The following is a 12,633-nucleotide window of genomic DNA, read 5'->3' as shown; positions in this document are numbered from 1 at the left end:
TAAACTTAAGATAATTATAACTTGTGCATCAAAACAAATATTTTCTTGTTTTACAAATAGATGCCGTTGTTCACTAGATAGGGCATTGGAATGGAATTGGAACTCTTCCATAGACTTATCTTGTTTTTGGACAAATCAGTCATTCTAAATTATAGGTATAATAATACTTCTATTCTTTGAGATCAGTAAATAGAAAGTGCTATACAATTATTAGCATTATTTTTTAGACTTTAACCCTAAACTTCCTTGAGAATAGTGTTACATTGCATGCACTGAATTAAAAGGCTGTTGTTTTTTTTTAATTATTATTTTTGAAACTGTCATTTCACTTTATTTGGCATTTTAATGAGGTAAATAGATAGAATGATTACAAATATAAGCTTTTTTTTTTTTTTTCCTTTCTTTTACCTGACAATATCTAGTTGAATTTGGAGATTAAGTAAGATAACAATGATGAGCTTTATTTAAGCATTAAGACTGGTTTGTGAACAATTAGAATTCTGAAAACTCTGTTTGCTATAATATTAAAGGCTTGTACTGGCTTGTACTTTTATTGATGTGTTTTAGACTGTACCAAAGACATTCTATATGAGTTTTGATAAATTGGTTAATTTTTACCTGCATTCCACGTTACACATGTGTAAAATCATGATAAATGTGATTATTTTTTAAAATTTGTTTTACAAGTCTTTGGTGCAACATGAAGTGCTGGTGAAGAATGGGCGTGCTTTAATAGGTCATTCCTCTGAACTACAGTAATGTAAATAAAAAGAATTATGAGATTTCAGGAATATGGCTACTACAATACTGTAAAGCAGGGGTGAGTGTAAAGGACTTCTACCTGAAAACAGCACACGTTGCAGCCATGAACTGTAAAATACAATTTACACATTTCAGAAATCTTTTCTGGTTTAGAAAGATTTTTGTAAAAAAAAATTAACATGTTTTACCTGTACAGATTACTTATCATTAATAAAAGTGTCATAGAAATGTGGAAAATTATGTGGCTCTATGCCTAATTACAGGTTTCTGTGCCATATCTCAAGGAAATTTTCTCCATATTCAAATATTCCTAAACAAACTACATGGAAGAACGAAAATCATTTTTAGAAGAAATACAAACAATTCCTCTTCTGAATGTCCCTGAGACTATTACTAGAGAAGTTCCATAAATAATTGTCCCTCTGAGTTTTGCTGCTGGGCCCTATGGAAATATTAGAAAATGAGTATAAAAGAACATTATGAATAATTTCTTGACTATGGAAATCAATATGAAATTCCTTCAATCAGTTATTCTTTCTCTTCAAGCACTCCGTAGGCAAGAAAAAGCAGAATTGTTCACTTCTACATGCAGGATAAGCTCCATACCTCTTCATTAACTCAAGAAAATGTTTGATAAAGTAACAACTAGAAGCCTTTCACTTGTAGTAGCTAATAGTGGTTGTATAAATAAACATATACAATATTTGGTATTCACCTAATACCATATAAAATCTGAAAGCGTTTCATATGAGGGCTGCTCTGAAAGTAATGCCTCCTGTTTTATTATGTTGGTCTACAACATTAGGGTTGGGTGTTGGTGGTATGGCAGTAGAAGTTGAATGTTCCACTAATATTCCATTGCATTTTGTTGCCATGAGACAGATTGCAGAAGAGGGGCAATCTGACAAATGAAAGTGTGTAAGATGCAAAGGTGTATAATTGAATTCCTCCATGTGGAAAACAATTGCAACTATTAAAATTCATCAATACTTTCTGAATGTTTATGGAGACCAAACATTGGATATGAGGTAGTAGATGATGAATTTCAGCAGTGCATGGTCTATCAAATAGTTTTATGATGCTCTTTGTATCTGTTGTAGTAATTATAGAAATAAATAAATTACTCCTGGAGCAACCTATGTATATTATTTTTTGTGTCCTTTATCATATTCATAGTTTCTTTGGCCCTGATAGACAAATTTCCATTTATTTTACTGTAATCTGTCATGTTATGCACACTAGAGTTTTGGCTTTGTATTTCATTAGTCAATTTTAAGTGGATATGACCAATGATGTTACAGCTTTTGAAAGCATGGAAGAACTCAGTAGTAACTCAATCTCCTAGTTTTTGCTGTTTTTCTTCAAGGTTTTTGTCTAGTTTGAAAAGTGTATGGTAGGAGTGTGAATCAATAACAGGCCACTGATGTTCAGGAAGGATAGATGTGGTAGAAGCTGCCTCCCACGTTTTTCATTCTAATAGCAAGATTGATGGCTCTTTTCCAATTCAAATAAGCATAGTCACAATTAGTCTTTATTATCCAGAGAAAAAAACAAACAGGGAATCATAGCTTCATGTCCTAGAGTGTTTGTTATGTAATACTTATTGAATTCATTTGCATGTTTTATGCATATATTTATTATGCTGAAAGCTGATTACCCAATTTCTTCTGAAGTATCTTAAGGTACTGTGCCAGCCCTTCCTAAAGTTAGCAAGCATATTGTTTTTGACAGTCAGGAGAGTTTGAGATTTCTATATTAATTACTCTGTTTACATAAAAATGAGCTTTATGTCATTTGTGTATTCCTATTATACGTATTTTAGAAATTACAGAGTAATTACAGGAATTGCTTAAGCTGCATGTGGTGTCTAATTTAATTTAATAAGATTCAGCTATATCATTTTTCACATATCATAAAACTGGATGTGTGAGACAGTGAAGTCAGAATGAGCTGCTATTATAATATTTATAGAATTCTAAAAATAATGTTAGTTTACTTCACTAATTTCCTTGACCATAAAAATAGTTCAGCTTACTTCCATAATGTGCAAAGTTTGTGAATGTTTGCTACTTCTTTTTTACTTACTTTATACAACGGAGTGTGCGTCCCTTTTTCTTTCCTTGTAGGTCATAGCTTTTACCATAGCTATAGTCTGTGGTAACATATGTTAGTACACTAAAAGGGATAGCCATTTATCAGACTTGACAAGTGGTGGCTGGATAATAACTTTCCTGTAATGCAGACGCTTTCCTGAATATTTAAGTGCTGATGGTTTGAACACTACAGCTCACCATATTTTAATTGATTTGAGGTTCACTGATTCCCTGACCTCGAAGTAAATACCAGTGCACAGCATGTTTTTATTTTCTTTTAGTTGTCTACCCACGTAGCCGTCTATCCTTCAGTGTTCTACAGGTACTGCAGAAATATACATCGTGTTTGCACATGTAAAGTCATTCTCTGACATGGCACATGATCTGTACATCCAAAAGTACAGACCTGTTTTTAGCTGAATGTGAGTTAAATATTGCTCAGGGAGAAAAGTGCTTGAATAATGAGAAATAACTTTTCACAAAGTTTGATTGTATGGATTAGGAGCACAGTTTATCAGTTGAACAGCTGCAGAGATTATAGACTTGGGAGCCTTGTGCTATGGAAGCCAGATGACCAATCACTTGAGATATGTTTCTGTTTTCTACCCATTCTTCATAGCCTTATTTCAGGCATTTTTGAAGGAGTCAGTGCACCTTGCAATTATGTCCTTCAGTTCCTTCGCCACGTTTCATTTATGGTTCTTTGCAAGGTTTTCTTCTTTTGTTCCATTTTAACTCACAGAAATCTCCTGGATGTTTTTTATTTGTTTGTTTGTTTGTTTCTGCTTCCTGGCTTTTATTTCACCTTGACATCGTGACACATACACATTGCTCCTTTTCCTTCATTTCTAGGAAAAATAAAAACTGCTTTCAGCTGTATGGCCAGCAGAAGACATTATAGTGGCAACTTCCAGGTAACACAGAGAGAGAGCAGAAATGATACTTTGTTTCCTGTTTTAGTGCAATCAGTAAATAATGCTTTACTTTCTTTGACAACATCAATGAAAGATGAAAAACTGTACAAAATTGATTGATAAGTTTTTGGTAAAATCCCAAGGGTTTCCTTGCATGCGGTCACTTATGGCTGGAAAAGGCATTTACTGAAAAATTCTCTGTTTAGATAGTAATCATCTATAATGGTTTTTCTGCGTGTTTTTTCTACTGTTTGCTTTGTGAAACATCTCACAGATTAACCAGTCAGGACAAAGTTGGTATAGGCATGTGGTCTTATTGTCCAGTGCTGAGACTGTGTAGACTGGTAAGACTGTCATTTCTATTATCAGAACTGTCAGGAGGCTGAATTGTTAAAGAATGAACAAAAAAATGTGAGTAAGAAGAAATAGGTTCAATTTTACTTCATATCCATATAGAGGAGGAGCTTTGAAAATTGATAGAAGAGACAGATTCAAAATAGAACAGATAATAAGCACACATTATAATTAAATTTTTTATTGCTACTTTCTGGAGAGCAGTGCAATCTAGTAATGCTCTCCAGACAGCAGAAGCATTGGATATGCATAAAGATCAGCAAGTTACACAGCAAATTCTTAAATTGTTAAATAAATAATGGTTAGAATAGTTAGTTCTAAGCAGAAAATAAAACCATAACATAAACATTTAAATATTAAATCCATGCATAGAAAACTTTTTCCAGTTACACAGTAACACTGCTTCACTGAGCAAACAGCTTTAATTATTTTGTTTAACTTATGCTAATTACACTGATTAGTATACTGACATTTGCTTTCAAGACATTTTTAATGAAATGAAGAAATAAGTCATATTTATATGAAACAGAATAAGCAATCTGTAATGAGAAGTTTAATACTTTTCTGCAAGTTCATGTATATGAATAAGCATGAGAAAAGCTCCTTTGTATTCTTCCTTTCCTGTATTCTGACTTGAACGTTAGTGTTATTTTCAGCAACAGACTATTGAGTGCGAGTGTGCTGATTTAATCATTTTCTGCTAAAATATATGCAAAATAGGTCTGATCCTCGTGATACAGTAAATCAAAGTTTAAACATATTTGATTTTTGTTTCTCACTGGAGAAGGAGTTAGAACTAGCAAGTCAGTCCTTCTCCTTCAGCAAATTGCTCAGGATTGAGCTGAATCTTTTTAATGTGGACATGGCTCACAACTAGAAGCTCATATATTAGGTTTGTTAGTATAGTATTAATTCTTTTTAATTGCTGCATACTGTTGTTTTTTTGCACATTTTTATGCATGAGGCATAACAAAGAGAAGGAGTTAGTGATGGAAAGTCAAGGAAAAATGCAATTTATTACAGGTAAAGGATTTTGGTGATCTTCTGAACTGTAAATATGGCATATAAACAGAGTGAAAAAGTTTGAATACATAACTATATGATTCTACATAAATGACATAAATAACAGAATTATATCAGTAATATATGTGTTCAATTCCCCTTTTCACATTACTTGATCTAGACAAATTATTTAGACCATCCACTTTTGGTAGGTAAATATATTCAAAAATAGAGTGAAATTCAGTAATGTGGAAATGCGTATTTTACAATTACTCAGTTTTAGACCAAAAAATCCCCAATTTTTAATCATCATCATTTCTTTATGCTACCTGTAACATAAACTCCAATGAGAAGAACTTTATTTAATCAATTTTTATTTGCCTTTATACTCCTTTTTGCTTGATGCTCTAAAATGATTTCATATATCTGTTCTGTAGTACTGCATTTTACCTGTATGTAAGACAGATTCCACAATAACACAAATTTAGGTTAGTAATGGGTTTATGCATGTATACACTAACCTAGATATGATTTTGTTACTATATTAACATATTAACTGGTAGGTATTGGATTTTTCTTAGGACTTGTATATGTGTATATGTATACAATCACATACTAAATATCACATATACCTATTATATACAGATAGTTATTTTTCATATAAATCTGTACATATGTCTATTTTTCTTTAGCATGGAGATACATTCTTATTCATAGTGGTATAGATCATTTTTTCCTCGGTCAGTTTTATTGAGTGAGGTCTTACTTTACTCTGAAGATTGTCATGCACTTAGATGATTATTTTTCTACTTTCTTCAGATTCTTTAATGACTTAAAAAGCCAGTGACCAAATCATGGAATGAGAGGAATGCTGAAGTTGGTGTCCAAGCTCTATTCCTTTTTATACATTTGAAATCATCTTTAGTCAGTGAGAAAACTGACTGTATAAGTTAGTTTCATATTCTAGAAGTTCATAAGAGGAATCATTAACATGCTATTTTGAGAAAGATGATGAAACCAAATTCAGATTTTTCAAAACAAATGTTGTCCTGCTATATTCTTCAAGCTGATTTAATGAGCTGTAACTTTTTTTTTTTTTTTTTTTTTTCTTTGCCAAGACCTGAGTCCAAATTCATTTTTTTTTTTCTTTGAGAACTGGTAATTTGTGTAAGAAATCAGACTGTAAATAAATTTCATACCTTGGCTTTTCTTTTGTATGATAATTTTAACAAATATGGTGTTAAGAGGAATGAAATGTCAGGGGTTAGCAGTGAGGTGAAACATCAACAGACTATCTTCCCCTTACATGACCACACAAAAGCTGATGGATATCTCATAGCTATATCTCATAGATATTTATATTCTATAAATCAAACTATTAAATGTATGAAGACAAGCAAAACAAAACAACAAACATCCACCACCAACAACCAAGAGAGAATTTAGATTTTTTTCCCTAAAATTGAATTGGAAGATTAAGGTTTTATTGTCTTCCAAAATACATCTGGTCCAAAAATATTGTCACTTATCCTTCAAGAATTTAGAAATATATATATATATAAATTCTTGAAGGATAAATGTATATATATATACATAAATATTATATATATATATATATATACACATTGCATTCTAATATAAGTAAATTTTCTGAAGTTTTAGATGTGATGATAATTCCTAGTGTTTCTTCCTCCATATGTAAATCTTATTCCCTGGATGAATCATGCATCATATGGAATTCATGAGGAAGCAATGAGGACTCTTCTCAGACTGTGAAATGCTTTAGGAAGTCCACGTACATTCTTAGATGCACTTCCATTCTTTCTGTAACTTGCTTTGCCAGTGGGATGAGATCCTTACTGCACAACTTTTTAACTGTTGAATTCTCAACCACTAAAGAACATCTCTTGATTTGCAGACCTCATGCAGACAACTGGAGCCCGTATTCCGTAGCTTAGGCTGTCTTTTAACAGAAAGGAATCAGACCATTCCATTCTGTAACACTGCTAAGTTTTTCACAAGCTATTCAGTGTTATCAAAGATTAACAGATCAGTTCAAAAAGGATGCAATTTGTCATTCATGATGGTTTTAGCTTTGTCATTACTTCTTGCCCAATTGTTTAGACTCTCCGCTAGCTGGAATGCATTTTTTACTCCCTGTTTGGAGACCAGATATAACTATGATACCATGCATGATCTAGAAACAACTGTCTACCAAATAAAATCTACCTCCATTATGATATGGGCAGAAAAATACATGCTATATGTTTTACTTACGTGAACATAGTGTCAGTGTTCTAAAATTAGATTTTCTGTCACAAAGCCTCTCTGGTTAGATAATTAGATCTTTGCTTGTAACTAAATTTACCTTATGTTGTTTTGTAGTGAAAAGAGCAAGAGAGAGGCTTAAGAAGTTCCCCATGGAGGTCTTTTATTTTTATCCAGCCTAATTCTCTTTTAAAAATCAGAAATTATATGCATATCCAGCAGTAGAGATGCAGATAGGGATCAATATCTAGACTCACCACAACTAGCAAAAGATCCTTTCTGGTCTGCCCATGAGGAACACTGGCTGCACAAGATAAGAATTCTAATATTGCTGCAAAAGTGCTGGAAATAGTACAGGAACTGAGTTTGATCACTGTACAATATCCCAGAACAATCATGCTCCCAGATTCAATTCCTACTCCTTTCATGCCAAGTGAGTTGTGTAAATAAGCCAACATAGGGACAAACCAACCCTTTGATTACTCTTAATTACTGGAATATCTATGACAGAGATATAATTGCCATTGATTCCACTCTGATCTTGATGTTAGCATCAGTTACGCTACCTTTGATGTAGTAGGTGTCACTACATCATGCTACCAAGAAAAAGAACAATTTTTAGGTTTTAATTCATGGCTGAGGTTTGGTAGACTTTAGAACTTGCTAGTCTTTGCACTGTTGGAGGAAATTAGTTTATGCAAGACCTAACCTTATGTTAAGAAAATAGGATGTCAGTTTAGTTAAACTTTATTCATGCAGAATTGTTTGCCATCCACCATTTTGAAGTCAAAATATACTCTAAGACTTGAACAGAGACACTCTTGTTCCTAATTTTATAATAATTACAGTTTTCAGTTTTAAAATCCCACTTAGTAAGGTGGGAATTAACACATACAAAATGAAGAAGTAGCTGCAAGTATCTAAAGTATAATAGGTATATATAATAGATAAAAATCAAGAAGTGACTAAGAAAGGCTTATTTATTTAAAAGTCTAGAAAGAGTGAAAGTTCTATTTTGGAAAGAATAGAAGGAGCCTCCAGGTCTGTGTTGAAATAGTTACACTGATGATAGTCCTATTAGGCAGCAATCTTACTCATTCTATCTTCAGCAGAATACTTAATTGAATGTCAACATTCCCAGCTGAGATGACAGCTTGACTTTGGGTGGGTAGACATTTTATGCTTCTACCACAATTTTTTTTCTCACTGTTCAGCTACATCCCTAGAGAGAATTTTTTTTAAAGGAAGGAAAAGTACAGAAGGATTTTTTGACTACAGAGGCGTACTTTTTTTTTTATTTGTTTGCAAGGAACATGCATGTTCTCTCAAAAATAATTACTACTTGGTAAAAAAATATTTTACACATCTCTTTGTGTGAACTCCACATTGTTTTCAGGTGCTTTGTATTTCAGAGAAATGTGAGATTTACAAAGAGTAGTGCAAGGTCAAGCATAGACATTAAAGGTCACTCTTAGCACAGTTTTGCATATCAGAAGACCTAAAATTAAGACTCTACAGGAATTTTGTGAAAACATCACTTTATATTCCTAAATTAATCACAGTATCAGCCTTGCTTATTTTGTTTATGAGAATTGTGTCACTGGCAGTAAATAATTGGAACTTAGTTTGTCAATTTGTCTATTTTCTGTTGTGAATACACAGGAAAAATTGAATTTTCACTACTGTGAGAAATCTGTATTAATTAAAAAGACTTTCAAGAGAACCAATAAAGGGTTGGTTCTCTGGTGAGTACTGGATGCATACTTGGGTCTCAATGAAAGAAATGCCTCTTATTTATTTCCATGGAAATTACAACATCTATAAAGAGCACAATGGCAGTATTTGATAGAGCAAATTCTTGGCTACAAAACACTATTTTTCAACATAGTCACCCCCATTAGCTACGCATTTTCATACACTATCGATGAACAAGAGCTTGCATGACTTGCTTTTAAAAATTTGCATGTCTGTTCAGGCGAATGATTTGTCTTTCACGTCACAGTTGCTGCTGCCGAAACACACCAACCACTGCCTGACTGTGCTCATATCCACTATTAAGTTTCCATAAACATTCAGCAGGCATTGATGAACATCAGTAGGTGCTGCTTTTTCTGCATGGAGGTATTCAATTCCACACCTTTGTTCCATACATGTTTCTATGTCAGATGTCTGCTTTGTCAGACTGACCCTCTGCTGCCATCTGTCCCACGGAAGCAAAATGTAATGAAATACTAATGGGAAGGTTCAGCCTCTACTCCCATATCACAAACATCCGCCTCTGATGTTATGGGCCAACATAATGAAATAGGAGGCATTACTTTCAGAGAAGCCTTCATACATCAAGTAATTCTGTGCTAGTGTTTTGGTGTTGTTTTTTTTTTTTTTTTTTTTAATTTATTTTGTACATTTTCATTATTATTTCTATTTACACATTCATTTTTAAATCTTTTTTACTGCATTATTTTTCATATTCTCCTTATTTTTATGGGAGAAGAGCTGATACCATTTTAAAACTGTGTCAGAGGAAATAATTACAAGAAATACAATTACTTGTAAATAATTACCTTTTTGTTTTATTATTACTGTTTATCTGAAAGGACTAGAAAAAAAATAACATTCTGCATAAATACACTGTTGGTAATAAATATACAGCAGTTAATGGTACACTTGATGGTTCAGGACAAGCAGTTAAAAAGTAGCAGTCATACTGCTAATTCTGGCATGCAACATCATGTCCGAATTAGGTCACAAGGTTGGAAATTATAGTTTACAGCTTTCGATTCTTGTCTTTCTAGGAGATATTGGATAAACCACTTTGCCTTCAAAATTAAACAAGTTTAAAAACTACTAATATATGTTATGAAAATGATACATGAATTACTGACTATTTTGAGCTCTAAATAATTATTTGAGATTTTAACATGAAACTTCCTCAGACGTCATCCTAATTTCAGGAATAGAATTATTCTTGCTCTTAGAAATGGTTAGTGATTATTTTTGTGATGTTTGTTTCTGTGCCATAAAGAAGTTTTGTTATCATGAAAACTTGCCCTTTCTATGAATCTTACATTGTTTAAATTTAGCACATGGCCTCAGTTTGACAAGAATACTTGTATAAATAGAGACCAATAATTGGTCTTAAAGGCAGTTATGGGAATCAATACTTTTTGTCCTGTATGGTTCTGTCTTTCACACAACACTATGCAAACTTTGTTTGCTTGCTGATGCACAGGTCAGCTGTTCTGGTTTGGGTTAGATTTGTAGGCTGGAGAGTCTTATTTTGGAGGTTGAGCCTGCTTTATTTTAACAAATCAGTTGCTGAAAGTGTGATTGCTGGCCTGAACATACTCATCTCTGTGAGAGGACACCAAGGGAAACACATGCATGTTTCAGTGTGTTTTTTTAGGTCTGAATTATAATTAATGACTTCTCTTTTAGTTCAGTTAGGTCTTCCCTTTACTACACTGAACAATAAGATAATCTATGAAGAGTAGGAAGGTGATCATTTTATTTCCTATACCTAGCACCGTACTCAGTTGAATTAAAAGAAATACAAACTTTACAGCTTCTGACAAGGAATTTCATTCTATCCTTGCTAGTAATTAGGCAGAAGGCAACTCTTACTTTGTCTTTTCTTGCTATGTGTTGATAATTGCTTAAAAATAATAAAATAATAAAAATATTTTACTGTGATAAATATATGTGCATAGTGGTTTTATGGGTTTAGGATTTTTTTTGTTTGTTGGCTTGTTTGTGTCTATGTGTTTTGTTCTTGTTTTTGTTTGTTTGTTAGTTTGGTTGTTTTGTTGTTGTTGTTGTTTTTGTTTTTGTCTTGAATGGGAATGCTGGAAATCTGTAGCTCCTGCAAGATTAAGTGAAGTGGCAAAAGCCTGTCTGCAGGATGTAGCCTACTGGAGGCAGAGTGAATTATCAGTTTGTATCAGATAAGCCACATTCATTGTGAGTGTAGCAAAACAGTGAAGAGTTATCATATTTGAGAGTTAGGCCTTGGAGGAGAAAAAAACCTGAACATTTAAAAATCTGGTATTAAGATAAACCCTGAAGTCTTTGTTTAGCATCTTGGAATTTACAGAAGGTTTACTTGGAATTTTTCCCAAGTGAAAGCTAGAGGCCATAACCTTACCCGGCAACAAACTGGCATAGTTCCCATGAAGTCAAACAACTACAATGTTTGAAGCAGTTGAGGAGACAATTCTCCTTTCACAATAGAGGCTGGTCATTATTATGACCCTTTCTCCTTGTTTTATTATTTTTTATTTTTTTAATCTTCAGAGAGTTTTGAAGCATTAATAATTCTCCTTTTGGTCAGGAATATTGGTGAGAAGTATGCAGATGGATCACCCTGTGTTTTAGAGCTGGAATGCCTAACTCATTACCTAAATTATTTTGCGGTCAAAGGGGAATGTAGCTGCAATTTTCTGTGCAGATGGAATAAGTATTTTACAGAGAAGTCTAGTGTATCTATTAATCTAATCCAGAGAAGCAGATAGTGAAGAGGTCTGTTCTGTGACAGCCTCACCATTAACAACATCCCAAACTTGATTTTATTTCTTCACTTTTTAGGGGCTGAAAATACTGTAGCTAAGATTTATTATGTCATTGTCGTCTCTGCCTTTCCTCTGTCTCATCTGTATTCTTTACAGAGCCTATAAACATGGGCTGTCAGCAAGCTAAACCTGTCAGATTTTCACTTCCCCCCTCCTCCGTCGGCTACTATGTTGCCCGGGAAAGAGCCCTGCGTGCTGCATCCTCACTATGATTCTCATCATCGCATCTCATTCATCACTCTGACTCCAAACTCTGCTCAACACATTAGAAAAAAGGTCAGGGATGTGAAAAGGAAAGAAAAATAAACAACTACCCAGCGGAAGCGGTTAAGCTGCAAGAGACGTGGGAGGTAAGATCGGAGCCAATTTCTCTGCCAGCAGCTGTACTGGGCATAAAGTACTTGCTATACAAGTTCTAAGTGTTTTAAGCAGGAGGGTTGTGTAGGGGTTTCCTGCATCTCCTTGTTTATTTCCCAGCACAGAAGCAGATAGCAGACCTTAGTTAAAGATGAAAGGTTATAAAACTTTTTATAAGTAGAGTAAAGATGACAAATTGGTTGCTGAGTGACTGCAAACCTGATAGCAGGCGAGATTTGGACTCGGGAGTCTGATAAACATCCTTGCAGTGATGAAGAAACAAGTCCTGTGTTGACTTTATAAGCCAAACTTTAA

General features: G+C 33.5%; 1 protein-coding gene across 8 annotated transcripts in view; it reads left to right on the top strand.

Annotated features, from left to right (window-relative positions):
- The window catches only part of CDH12 (cadherin 12), a 511,787-nt gene that overhangs the window by 218,932 nt on the left and 280,222 nt on the right, over positions 1–12,633 (top strand). The window contains exon 4 of one of the 8 annotated variants that reach the window (XM_048939404.1): positions 3,708–3,769. The exons of 6 other annotated variants lie outside the window; for them this stretch is intronic. The gene's annotated coding sequence lies outside the window, so the exon portion shown is untranslated. Of the gene's footprint in view, positions 1–3,707; positions 3,770–12,053; positions 12,312–12,633 lie in introns of those variants that run through there. One more of the 8 variants, XM_048939409.1, reaches the window with a different exon arrangement.

Source organism: Lagopus muta, chromosome 3 (assembly GCF_023343835.1).
Source record: "Lagopus muta isolate bLagMut1 chromosome 3, bLagMut1 primary, whole genome shotgun sequence".
Taxonomy (NCBI): Eukaryota; Metazoa; Chordata; class Aves; order Galliformes; family Phasianidae; genus Lagopus; species Lagopus muta.
Note: the sequence above shows the minus strand (reverse complement) of the source record. Positions and strands in the feature narration are given on the sequence as shown.